At 41.0% G+C, this 13,707-nt stretch overlaps 1 protein-coding gene across 2 annotated transcripts in view; it reads right to left on the reverse strand.

Annotated features, from left to right (window-relative positions):
• The window catches only part of POU6F2 (POU class 6 homeobox 2), a 301,009-nt gene that overhangs the window by 43,137 nt on the left and 244,165 nt on the right, over positions 1 to 13,707 (reverse strand). The gene's annotated exons all lie outside the window — the stretch shown is intronic.

The raw sequence follows: 13,707 nt of genomic DNA on the forward strand, positions 1-13,707 counted from the left end.
TAGAATCTGACTGCCATCTGAAAATGTCCTCAATATTCCACTGTTTGGGACTTTACAATGATCCTTCCGACATCAATTTTGTACATGTACATCAAAATGCCATTAGAAATGCTTACAAACACCTCCTTGCTCACAGGGCTGCACTCAGGCTCCATCCAAAGCCCACCTGTAAAATACTCCCTAGTGGTTGGCAAAAGGTTTCTTCCGATTACTCGTATGAAATAATCTGGCGATGGTAAAGGCATCTTGGGGGGACGGGACATGGAGGCGATCTACAGATCTCTTCCTTGACCTCTCTTGGGAGCTTTCTTAAATGTCATTAGATGTTCAAGGAGCCTTGAAAACAAGCTTTGAACGGGAACCTGTTGACTTGTCTCCTTTGCTTTTCATGGGGCACACCAAGCAGGCGGTAGCCATTAAAGGCTAAGAACAGCCCTGCTTATGAATGAGTTTTAGAGGCTGGTGCAACAAGAGACTATACAATACTTACAATAAGCTTTGTTGAGACACGTGTACTATTTATTAAAACAGCTTGCATGGATGTATTTGACATGCATGGGCACATGTATAAATGAAGTAGACTGCCTTGATAAATGTACGGTGTGCTTAATAAAACTTTTTATGACAGTTTTATTATCTTTTCAGTGATGAAAAGCCAAACAATTCTAATGTGACTGAATACCATAGTATTATGAGTCTTCTCCTGCGTTCTAATATTTACAGGAAATATTACAAGTGTTTGACATATAAATGGGGCATTGGGCTGACTTTAATAACCATGTGATCAATAAGAAGTGATATTTTTATAGCTTAAGTTCAATACATAAAGGGCCGTAGGTGGCAAATCTTTAGCAAAGCAATAAGGCTAAAAACTTTGTAGTGAGAACCCAGAATTTTTAAATGTTGGGTTTCAATTCTTAGATGCCCAAATCTCATATGTCTTCAAAATGTCTCAGTTGCCTGCTGTACTGAGATGAAGATTTAAGATTGTTGTTCATTTATTAAATATTTATTGGGTATAACATCCTGATGTTTAAATATGTCTAACATACAGTACTTTTTTACTTATCTTCTTAAAAAATCTGCCAGCCAGCTGTTATCCTAATACAGTAAAACCTCCGCAAACGTCTGCCTTGTCTAGCGTCCATTCCGGTGAACGTCTGCAGCAAACCCGGTAGTAACGGAATGGGTTACTTCTGGGTTTGCAGCTTGAGCGTGGCAAAAGCACTAAATAGCGCTTTGCGCGTGCGCAGACACAGCACTTTGTCCTGCGTCCTTTTCGGCTAGCGGCCGAGGCTCCAGAACAGATCCCGGTCGCAAAACAAGGTACAGCTGTACATATACAAGAGGTCCTAGATGGATGGATAGATAGGGGTGTGTGTGTGTGTGTGTGTGTGGCCATTGCTTATTTCTCCACTCCTTTTGGAAAAAAATAGTACCGGGAGCCAGATAACTATTTTAGATGTACCCAAAGTACCGCAGGTGGTGAATGATCTCCCTATCATTCTTTGGGATGCAATTGAAAGTCCCATTCTTCCTACCCCAGTCCCTCACCCCATGGGAGCTTTCAAATTCCTTTCATTAGACAGAACCACCCAATTCTGCTAACCAAGATGCTTGGTAAAATTAGCTGATTTTAATTGTTTCGAATTTAACACATGAATTTCCTCATTTATTAGATTTACATTCCAACTAATTAAAGGACTATTAAAATATAGTCAAAACAGAAGAATAAAAAGCAGCAGCTTCATTCACTATAAACTGCAAAATTTGGGATCCTCTCCAAACTGGTGCCCGAGTTTTGCAGTAGTTTTGCAATGAAAACTCTACTTGTGCTGTGCCTTCTTCCCGGAACAGCCCCTTCTTCAGGGTGAGAGCCTGGAATGGGTCACATGACTGCTCCCAGAAGGAACACATCCTGGTTTTTGATCTTAAAAAGTTGGATGGTATGTAAGCATTGTGAAGGCTACAGGCCTTCCAGCAATATTGCCTCTTAGCCATTTGTATAGATACTTTTGCATGTATTGAACATTTTCTGATCCACAATCTACATTTTGCATTGCCCTTTGCCTTATGTTTCTGCAGTCAGAATTGTAAAAAAATCAGAAATGTTTTATTTGTTATAAAAATCTCAATAAAAAGTACTTAAAAAAAACACAACTCCATATTTGTAACTATTGACTTGTACGTTCTGCTTTCCAAAGAGACAGAGTTATGTCAAAACTTTGGCAGCAGTTGGGAGTGAATTGGACAATACAGTATTGGATTTCTGGTTGTTAACTACAAAATCTGTCTTGCAAAAAGTGGGGTTCACACTGCTAAACGACTGCAAAACTTTGGCACTGGTTTGGAAGGGACCCCAAATTTCGGGGTTTGTAGTTAATGAAGCTTGCATTCTTAACCTTTTTGTTGCAACTTGCCCAGGCTCCCCCAGCCACACCCTTCCCCACGGAATTCTACATAAAAGGAAGTTGCAGACAAACAACAACAACAACAACAACAACAACAACAACAGGTGGGGACCACTTCTCTCCAGGCTGCCCCCTCTCCAAACGGCTTTAACAAACATGACTACCTTAACTTTTGTTCCATACGTCTGCATCAAACATTTAATCCTTCCCTAGAGAATATTACTAGTGGCTATTTTATAAACAATGCTCTAAAACAGGAATATCTGATACTTGTTGCGTATAGATTGAAAATATGGGTGCATAAATACAGATACACCCACATATATGCTGACACTTCAAGTCACTGTTTTCACATTTTTTTAAAAAATAATTGCACTCTTGAAGGCAACTATATATTTTTGCTGACTCCTCTCCTCTTTGACTTGTAGCCCCCTCCCCACCAGGGGCTAAAAAACTGTTTCCTGTGTTCCAAGTCACTGTTGTTTAATGACTTGTGAAAGTGTATGCCTTATGCTCAGAAGATTTTGCATTTTGCTACATTTTCCCGTGAAAAACTCTAATGCCGCCCACTGCAAATTATAAATACCTTTAAAACATCATATATATTACATACCCAATACTACAGGAAAAATAATCTGTTTTAAAGTGCTTATTGAAGTGTCATTTTTTGGACATGCTTGGTAATCTTGAGAAAATAGGTACATGTTGCTATCACATTAGAAGAAATAGAAGTTAAATAAAAGATCTTCAGCAGCAAACATGGAGGTTATCAATACTGTCACTCAGATGATTTGGAACGGAGGGAGATAAGAATTTTCCAAATGGCTCTTCAAGGTTCCCTGCCCCCCTCTAGGTTGTGAGTTCTTAAATATATTTAAATATATTTGGAATAATCAGGGCTTTTTTCAGCTGGAACTCTCCATAACTCAATTCCAGCATCTCTCACATGGGCACCATTGCTATTCTAAGAGAATGAGGAAGGTGTGTTCCAGCACCTCTTTTTCTAGAAAAATAGCCCTGGAATAATATATAAATAATTTCTAATTTTGTTTTATCCTTGCTGCAGCAGGGATTGCTGAAGGTGCTATATATTGTAATTTGGGTGGCTTAAAATGGTCTAATCCACTAACAAAGCTTGGGCACATGTTATATTGGCCTCGGCTTTGGCACCATTTGTCCCTAGAAACTTCCCAGAGCCAGATACCACAACTTTGTTTCCAAAAACTGCCTTGGTTGCAATGGGGGAAAGATCTTGCAACAGCAGAGTCAGGGCTGGATTTAGGTTTGATGAGGCCCTAAGCGCCTGAAGCTAATGGGGCCCTTTATAGGTCCAGCTGTCCTTTGTCAACAACCAATTGTCGCTGTTAGAAATGAGCAAACCAGTGATATTTTAGGGAGCAGGCTAGCAGGCAGGGCCCATCACTTACATCATAGGAGCCAACACAACACAAAACACTGTTATTTTATTTGTTTGTTTATCTTATATTTTGGAAATGTACACCCAGTTTTTCCCCCTTTACATTTTTTTGGGGGCCCCAAGAGAGTGGGGCCCTAAGCTATAGCTAGTTTAGCTTATATGTAAATCCGGCACTGAGTGGAGTCCTCATTTGGAAGGTATCTATTGCTGACAGGAAGCCGTTGAACTATAGTTTCCAGTTCCTTTTGATCCAATCCATTGAGACAAGCAGAATTGAAAAGTATAATTCCTGGCAGGAATTAAAGCTTCTGTGCATATCCACCACAGGCACTGACTGAACTTAATGATGGGACCTTAACCTTTGCAAGCCTTCCGTGCTGCCAGCTTTCCTCTCCTCATCTCAAGGTAAATTTGCAACATGGGGGAGGGAGGATGATGGTGGCGGCAGGGGTTTGACAGAACCTTCCTAGGTTTGGTATTTCTGAGCTTTCTCTGAAAATTCTCCAATAAAGCTCAGGAAGACAAAATTAGAATGTTTGCTGTAGGAAGCTCGCTTGCCATTACAAAATGTTACAGATGTTACAAAATGTTACCTATAGGGTTAAGGAAAGGGAATAGATTTCCACAAACATATTCCACAGCATTAAAACATTTTCAGAAACATTAAAACCTGCATGTTGCAGCATGAGGCTATTGAAGGTGCATAAAAGGTAGTCAGCTTCAAACCATGGTTTATGGTTTGTTTCAGTTAAACATAGTTAAGATGAACCACAGTTTAGTCTTTGGACAACACACCAAACTGTGGTTAATCTAAAACAGAAGTTTCCAATCTCCTCCTTGTGGCCATGCCAGATAATAGAGAAGGGATAATCCAAGGTTTATGGAGGCTAATTCTTGTAATTCTATACTATTCAATACCCTGAACATAGCCAGATGGATAGGTGGACCTTTTTATGTGCCTTTAATAATTCTGTGCTGAAGAAATACAACCTGTGCCATTAATTATGATTGTGGAACCCTTACAGCACATAGGCAACAATTATTCACACAATTAATGTTCTTGTTCAAAAACAATTTTTCACCATTTATCAGATTTGTGAGAATAAGACAACTACTTGATTTACTGATTTGATTGGGAGCCGCCCAGAGTGGCTGGGGAAACTCAGCCAGATGGGCGGGGTATAAATAATAAATTTTTGTTGTTGTTGTTGTTGTTGTTGTTGTTGTTGTTGTTGTTGTTGTTACTTACAAAGTGCCATAAAAACTTATAAGCTATCTAAAATAAAGTGAACTTGCAGTGTCAGATTTTACTAAGTTCTTACAACTTCTTGACTCAATTTTTGTTTTTTTCTTGTTTTTTAGGTAAGTTCAAGACAAAGGTAGGTAAGTTCAGCAATGTTCCCGGTAGCTGTGAAGTACAGATGGAAGACAGGGTGCCAGCGTTCTATCTCCATTTCTCCCTAGCAGTCCATAAAGTTGAAGAGCTGCTATTTCGCCCCCGACAGGGCCAATTTATTGGGGTTGGCTGATAGCCCACTCCCTGAGCACAGTTTTCTGGACTTCCTCAATAGTCTTGAGCCATTACTGTGACTACAGTGGACACTCGGGTTGTGAACGTGATCCGTGCGGGAGGCATGTTCACAACCCGCAGCACTGTGTCTGTGCACATGCGGGTCATGATTCGGTGCTTCTGCACATGTGCAAGCCCCGAAACCCGGAAGAACCCATTCTGGTACTTCCAGGTTTGGCACAGTGCGCAACCTGAAGCATCTGTAACCCGAGGTATGATTGTATTAGTGCTAAATGTAGTTATAGAAACAATTTCTTGGCTTAAGCATAAATAACTGAATAGCTGAATAACTCTATAGTATACAGGCATCGGGAGGTGAAGCTTTTCCCAGCAAAGGGCTCCATTTTTAACACTTTATATGGACATAGTTATCTGGGGAACACAGGGAATATAAATGTAAGTGATCAGTTGATATGGATGAATGAAATCCACATTTTTCTGCATATTTCTATCCGATTATATAAGTATACCTTCAATTTACACTAAAGAAATGTGGATAATTTTAATAGCAAAGAAACCTATTAGAAAATAAATGAAGTATAAAGCTTACTCAGCAAACAAGGGAGACTGGATCAAATGCAAACATCATTACATGAACTGTTTTCATGTAATCGGGTACCATTATGGTTGGAACTGTCAAACAAGCTGTAATTGGTGTCATATGGTGCTTTATTTACTTTCAATTGGAAAAGACCTAGAAAGATTTAAAACTGCTCATGAATTTTGATTTGAAGACTTTGGGTGTTCATCCAGCTCACACCCATTTCTGAAAGTGTGACACAGGAAGGGATTGAGTTCAATGAAAATATATAAACAAGACAGTACTTGAGTTGTTTTGAGTTCTTGGCATCCTAGTGTCCTTCCAGAAAGAGGCCAGAGGCTAAATTATGCTTTCAAATGCAGATATGACTCATAGGACCACTCTCATCTTTTAAAAGGGGCATTTAGTATAATTTCATCAGGCTATGGCCTGGAAATAGGTTCATTAAACAGGGAAACCTGTCATTAGACTCCCATATGTTCTGGCCAACATGGCCTATGGTCAGGGATGAAGAGAGCTGTGGCTGCACTGGAGGGCTAGTGGTTCTTCATTCCTGGACTAGAACTTCACCTCTTGTCAGCACTATTTGCCTCAGTTCTTTAGACTGTGGAATTTTTTCCAGTTCTAGCGACCAGCCCTATACCTTCCCCTGTGAAGACTGAAGCAAAGAATTCATTCAGCTTCTTGGCAATCTCCTTTTCCTTCTATAGCACACCTTTGAGTTTGTTGTCATCCAAAGTGACTCAATTGCTTTCCGAGCCAGTCTACTCCTCCAATTCTTTTTTAAACACATCTTCTTTTCTGCTTGCATTTCATTTGTAAGTGTTCTCTTTTGTTTTCTTCTTTGGGGCAAACCTTTCGTTTTCTGAAAGAAGAATTATTGCCTCCAACACTGAAATCAGCTCACTTTGAGACCTAAAGGATTCCCCATTCAGCACATGTAAGCAAATGTTTTTATACTTCCTTGTTGGATGGTACCAAACTCTGACTGCAAGTTGGGGTACAGAGTTGCTTGAAAAGCCATCCCTCTAGTGCTCTGACATTTCAGTGCATTTACGTGCTCCGTGTGTGTTTTTTTAAAGTTAATTTCAGCTGTGTACTTAATTGGTATCTAATGTATCTGTTCACCTCATCACAACCTTCTTGTTTGGACACTCAGTCTGCTTGGACACTCAGACCACACAAGAGTATTATATGGATGTAACTTAGTTTACAACATGATTTCACTAAATGGCTAAAATTTCCATGGATATGTGAAATCCATTTATACATCTCTCCCAAAGTATTCATTCTATAACATGGCTTTTAGTCTGAGCTGTCTTTCATTGCCCTCATCCAGCCAAGGGATTGTATGGATCAGTGCAAACTTTGCTGGATTCCATGGTGAATGTGAAAAAAGCTGCCAGTTTTCTGAGTGTAAACTAAGGTTACCACAGTATTCAGAAAAATGGAAAATACGTATGTCTGTGGAATACAATTTTATTTTCATGATTTATATATGCTTCTAAATGTGAAATTTGGATTTTCTCCTGCCAAATATTGCAGGGCAAATTCCAGAGGAGTAGCTGTGATAAGGATAGTGGGGTTGCGGTGGTAAGGTGAAATAGCACTTATAGCACCTTCAAGATTTACAGATTTACATACATGTTTATCATCATCATTTCTCCTGCACAATCATCTCAGCTGAATAGAGCCCATTTTTATTAGATGCATGAAATGTATTAGAAGCATGTGCGTAGATATATTTGTCCAATATTATTGATAAGTTGTAAAAAATGGAGGAAAAAGTTGATGACTTTCGTGTGTGTATGTGCGTATGTGTGTATGTAAATAACATTGTGTAAGGATACCACATGTATCTGATGAAGTGGAATCTGGTAAATAAAAACCTATAGCACAGTAAAACCTGGAAGCCTTTAACGCAACATAATATAAACTCTTGGCAGGTTGCAGAATTGTCATTTTGTAGGGCAGGCACAGGCAGCAAATGAGTTTTGGAATTTGTCCAGCTTGCCAGCACAATTCGGGACCCTACTTAGTCTTCCTCACAGCCCTTATTTTCCTGGGTTTAGAAGAAGACACTGAGAAAGAGGTTGCTACATATGCCATAAAACCAGGAGCAGTGCTGGCTCTTGTACATAGGAAAGAGTCTTTCGTGTAACTAGGTCTCTTTCCTATTCTGACATGTCTGGGTAGTGTTAAATCTTGTCATTGGGAAATGTATAAACCTTTGCCTATTTCACATTTTTAAAAGCAGAGGTGGTAACAGACCCTGAAAAAGGACTGAACAGTTCGGTGCAAATACATCTTGCATGTAAAATATCATGTTGCATTTGAAATCTGATAAATATTTATTATCAATGCTGTTTGCTTTTAATCTCTTCTAGATATCATTTCTCCAGCTTTTTAGTACTTAAACAAAAATGGCATTTACATTGCAATATTGCTTGCCAACAATCTCATTTTCTGGTTTAGTCAGCAGCCTTCATGCTTGATTAGTCTTTAATTATACAAATACCTACATATTAAAAAAAGTTTTCTTTTTTTTCCATACTTTGAGCATGTAATTATTTTCTCTTGCATGCAATAACCTTTAATTTTAGGATTAAGCAACTGATTCTCTTTAGAATGGATGGATTTTTTCAAGTGTTAAAGTAAATTTGTTTATTGTATTATGAGTGGGAAAATTAACTTTAGGAAAACCTTTCATTAGCACATTTGACAGCACAGCGATCAGCTCCTTCAAAAAGAAATAAACCTTCAAAAATATCAGTGCTTGGAGGGAAAAATGCTTGGAGGTTGATCCTGCCACCTTAGGGCAACGTCTAAAGTTTCATCTTCCTGTTCACCGTTTGAAAGTATCTGTGTAAGGAAGTGGCTAGAAAAGCAATGGCAGGATGGTAAATTCTTAGGACTTGCCAACTAAGGAGAATGTTCTGTGATCTTGCAAGACCTCAGTTGCTTAGCATTTTTTCAGACACCTGTGATATTTTTTTCTTTTAAATGCACAATTATTGTTATGTTGATGGAACCCAGGTTCCCTTCATTAATAATAATAATAGTAATAATTTTTTATTTATACCCCACCCTCCCCAGCCAAGGGCAGGCTCAGAGCGGCTTACAAGCAATAATAAAAACAAGATGAATGATTACAACTTAAAAACAAAAATAAAATACAACATTAAAATAATGGAACATTAAAATATTAAAATGTAGCCTCATTGCAGGAGGAGAAGGAAAAGAAAAAAGAAAGAGAGGGAGGGAGGGAATCAAATTGGCTCCAAGCCAAAGGCCAGGCGGAACAACTCTGTCTTACAGGCCCTGCGGAAAGAAATCAGATCCCGCAGGGCCCTGGTCTCATGAGACAGAGCGTTCCACCAGGCTGGAGCCAGTGCTGCAAAGGCCCTGGCTCTGGTTGAAGCCAATCTAACTTCCTTAGGGCCCGGGACCACTAGGGTGTTGCTATTTATGGACCTTGAGGCTCTCCGTGGGGCATACTGGGAGAGGCGGTCCCGTAGGTACGGGGGTCCTAGGCCGTGAAGGGCTTTAAAGGTCAAAAGCAGCACCTTAAATCTGACCCTGTCCTCCACCGGGAGCCAGTGCAGCTGGAAAAGCACTGGGTGAATATGCTCCCATGGCAGAGACCCCGTGAGGAGCCTCGCTGCAGCATTCTGCACCCACTGGAGTTTCTGGGACAGCTTCAAGGGCAGCCCCGCGTAGAGCGAATTACAGTAGTCAAGCCTGGAGGTGACCGTTGCATGGATCACTGTGGCCAGGTCGGGGCGGGAAAGGTAAGGGACCAACTGCTTGATGCGGCAAAGGTGGAAAAATGTCGCCTTGGCTATTGCTGTAACTTGCGCCTCCATGGAAAGGGAGGCATCATGGATTACACCCAAACTCTTAACGGAAGGCAATGGCACTAATTGGGCCCCCACAAGAGAAGGGAGTTGGTCATTAGCCATGTTTCTATTGCCTGCATATCATCCTTCCCTCTCAAGGTGCTTCCCAGTCAAAGGAAAGCATATGGCAGATAGTTAACTCTTAATTGTCAAAGATAACATATACAGTTGCTTCTGGAGCTCTGGAGACCTATGCACCCCAATCTAGCATATAGGAAATTATTCCCAGGTTCCTGCTCTACAGAGCAGTTTCAGCAACAGGGGACCACTCTCCCTCTACCAGTTTATGTACCTTCCCCTGACAGGCTGCACACATGGAGCCAGAGACTCTGCCTATGTTCCCTTGCCCATCCCTTTTCAATCCCTTTCTGGTTCTGGGAGACAGTGGTGCAGGCGAGGGTGGGGAAGCGCCTTCACTTGCCTGACCTACCTCTTCCTTCTCTTCTTCCCACCCATCCTGTGCTCCACCCTCCAGCTCTGAAGCTTCCTTTGCCTCCGACTCTTGCCTCCTGGCTGGTACAGTTCCCCACAAATCACTGATCCCGTCTCCCAAATCAGACTTCACTACCCCTGTGCACATCCGGCCAGCCCCTGACACTCCCCTAGACACAATCCATAAATGGTACCGGGCAGGGGGACAAGAGGGCGGAAATGTGTGGACACCATTAAATGTTTTACCCCATTAAAACCAATGTAACTTGTTTAAGAAAAAATAAGTTTAAGATAGGATAATTTAATGTGAAATATACCACTATTTCTCTTTTAGCAATCATACCTAGGATAAGACCCTCCTGCCCAGACATTCACTTTGTACACCCCCACCATGCTTTTTTGTAAAGAAGCATGGGCCCGAATGTGAATATGTATCCTTCACCCAACAAGTTTTGCTCGGTGCAATATAGTGCAGAGATGTTTGAGCAAATTTCTTTCAGGCTTATTATCAACAGCAGCCTTAATGGAGTAGGACAAGTGAGACTTAAACTCCGACTATATAAGAGCTAACTTCCATGTTTAGTCTGCGCTCCTATTGAGCTTAGTTACCATCTTTAATATGTTACATGCTCCTTTTTATCCAGATAAATGTAACTGAAATTAGACTTGCTTTTTGTTAGAAAATAGATTTCTTTCTTTCTTTCTTTCTTTCTTTCTTTCTTTCTTTCTTTCTTTCTTTCTTTCTTTAATGAAATTTTTCTTCAGTGAAAGAGCTGTGTAGCTTAGCAGCTAAGAGTGTGCTCTCTGATCTGGGAAGCCTACAGTTCGAATTTCACTCTAGCCATGCAAATACTAGGCAGCCTTAGGCAAGCAACAGTTCCCTCAACCAGCAGTAGGGTGGTAATAATATTGTACGGACTACTGAGATAATATGTCATACACTTGGAACACACACGCTCTCTCGAGTATGACTTTTTTTTAAAAAAAAAACAACCTCTCAGTATTCTTACTTTCATGTCTTCTTCTTTTTTTAAAAAATAAAGTTTTATTTCTTTCTCAATAATTGTTTTGCTACACACCTTGTTCATGCTACATTTGAATGCATAGGTGTGATTTCTCTCATCCTTTCATAGAATCATGGAATCATAGAGTTGGAAGAGACCCCAAGGGTGAGCTAGTCCAACCCTTGCAATGCAGGAATCGCATCTAAAGCATCCATGACAGATGGCCATCAGGGGTGCTAACTTGGGCCCCAGGTTAGGGGTGCCCAATGCCGCCTAAGATGTAACAAGACATTGTGATGTCACGTTGCATCAGTGGCGCTTCTAAGGTCTTGCGGGGTCTTGGAGTTTATGTCTGAGGCCTTGTGAGACCTCTGGCATGACTTCCAGTTTCTACTGGAAGTTGCGTTCAGAGGCCTGGCGGGGTCTCGGAGATCACGTCCGAGGCCTCGCGAGACCTCTGGTGCGTCTTCTGGTCTGGGGGTTGTGTCGGCACTCAGACAGTAGAAACTGGAATCTGTATTGTGGGTGTTGTGGGTGCCCTGGCACCCAGAGCCCTCTAAACCTGGCGTCTATGATGGCCACCCAACCCCTGCTTAAAAACCTTCAGTGAAGGAGAGTCCACAACCTCCCAAGGTAGACCATTCTACTGTCCAACAGCTCTTCCTGTCACACACTCTTTTTGGATTATTTGTACCCCTCTGACTTCCCTAGAGCTCACACATGATCTATCCAGGGTACTCTACAGCATGATGAAGAACACAACAGTTCTATGATTTAAAAATGAGACTTCATATCCACCAGCCAGGTGAAATGTCTGATGTAATTATTGATCTATCATCTTCCACAGGATTTCCCTGCCCTCGTGTGCTATTGTGCCCATTTATAGTTCTCAGCACTAATTTTAAAAGCTTCGCTTCCAAAAAATAAGACAGACTTTGTTTGTCCCAGGCCGCACAGCTGGCCATCGTGACCTATTTATATTTTTTTCTTTGCACACTTCAGGAATAGTGTGTTTGTTTGTGGGTGGGCTGGAGTATAAGGTGTGGGAGAGAATGTACTGTGTGCATAAAAGAAGAAAAATCTTCCCATGTATATATGGTGTGACCACGGGGATAAAATGATATATCCTTCTCTCCCCCGCCTCTATTTATTTAGCCCTTATTTGTTTCTAGTAGTCGCAGTAAGGTCAGACTAAGCCAAGAGAACGAATGGAATAAGCGTCCTGATGGGCTGCCCGAAGCTGGCTGGTGTTACGGATCAGCGTAAAAGCAGCTCTTTTCCCTGTGCCTGGGCCGATGTAACTCACTGGAGTGGCAAATTACATCAGACCTACAGCTGTAACCCGGCATTATGATTAATTTGATCAGTAATTTCTCCTGTTTTTCATTTTAATCGGTGTGACTATTCTGCTGTGGCAGGTCTTTCAGATCTAATTAAGATAAATCTCAGAGTAAAAGACTTGGCAGAATTTTCAAGTCAAATCCGAGCGTCAAGTGTGAAAGACCTGCAGCACCAGTCAATCAATCCCCGGTAAAAAGATGGCAGGTTCTAACTCAGCAATCAACAAATTTCATACATTCCAAGAGTGCTTAGTCACTCTCTCAAATGATCCTGGCTTTGGAAAAAAAGAAAGTATCATTTTTATTTATTTTCAAAGCATTCATTAATCAAATCAACTGTAACTACACCAGGATCCACAGGTGGACACGATACGTTATTTCCTAGAGTTTGCTGCAAATGTTCGGTTTTACGTTTCTCCGTATTTCAAAGCAAAGCAACTAGCCTTTCAGAGTTCAGATCCAGAGTTCTCTGCCTGCGGCGTCTTCCACATACTTGGGGCTTGTGGAAGGCCCTTGACAGAAAGAAGTATGTACTATCCTCTCTGTTCAGCAGTTCATAGTTGGACAACTGTAGGAACCCATCACCATAGGAAATTGTTGGTTGTATGGTTCAGGGACGATGAAGACAAATGACCTTTTGCAACGTAACCACTTGGTGAGCTAGTCATCTAACTCCATTCAAGCACTAAACTACCTCGTGGTGAGGTCTCTTAACCAAGGGTGGCTTGATCCTGTGCTTCCATCTTGCCAAATAGAAAGAATTTGATTACACACTGGATGCAGATGCACACTAGTTATGTAGTAAAATAGTATCATGTATCCACCGCAGTCCCAGGCATCCATTCTACATTACATTTCACACACCCCTGAAGTGTGCTAAAATCTTCTTTTGCCATTTGGCAGAATCATACAAATGACTAAACCAGCTTGGAGAGACCTTGGTGCAAAGTACCTTGGTTTTCTGAATGGACTCAGTTGTTCAGTTTACCAAATGGTTACATGCATTACCTTGTTGTGAATCTCGCTAATCTCAGTTTCTATCAGCTCTCAGTATTGCTCTGCCATCTAGTAAGGAGAATATTTCTACACTCCT

The sequence above is a fragment of the Podarcis vaucheri genome (genome assembly GCF_965113315.1).
Source record: "Podarcis vaucheri genome assembly, chromosome: 12".
Classification (NCBI taxonomy): domain Eukaryota; kingdom Metazoa; phylum Chordata; class Lepidosauria; order Squamata; family Lacertidae; genus Podarcis; species Podarcis vaucheri.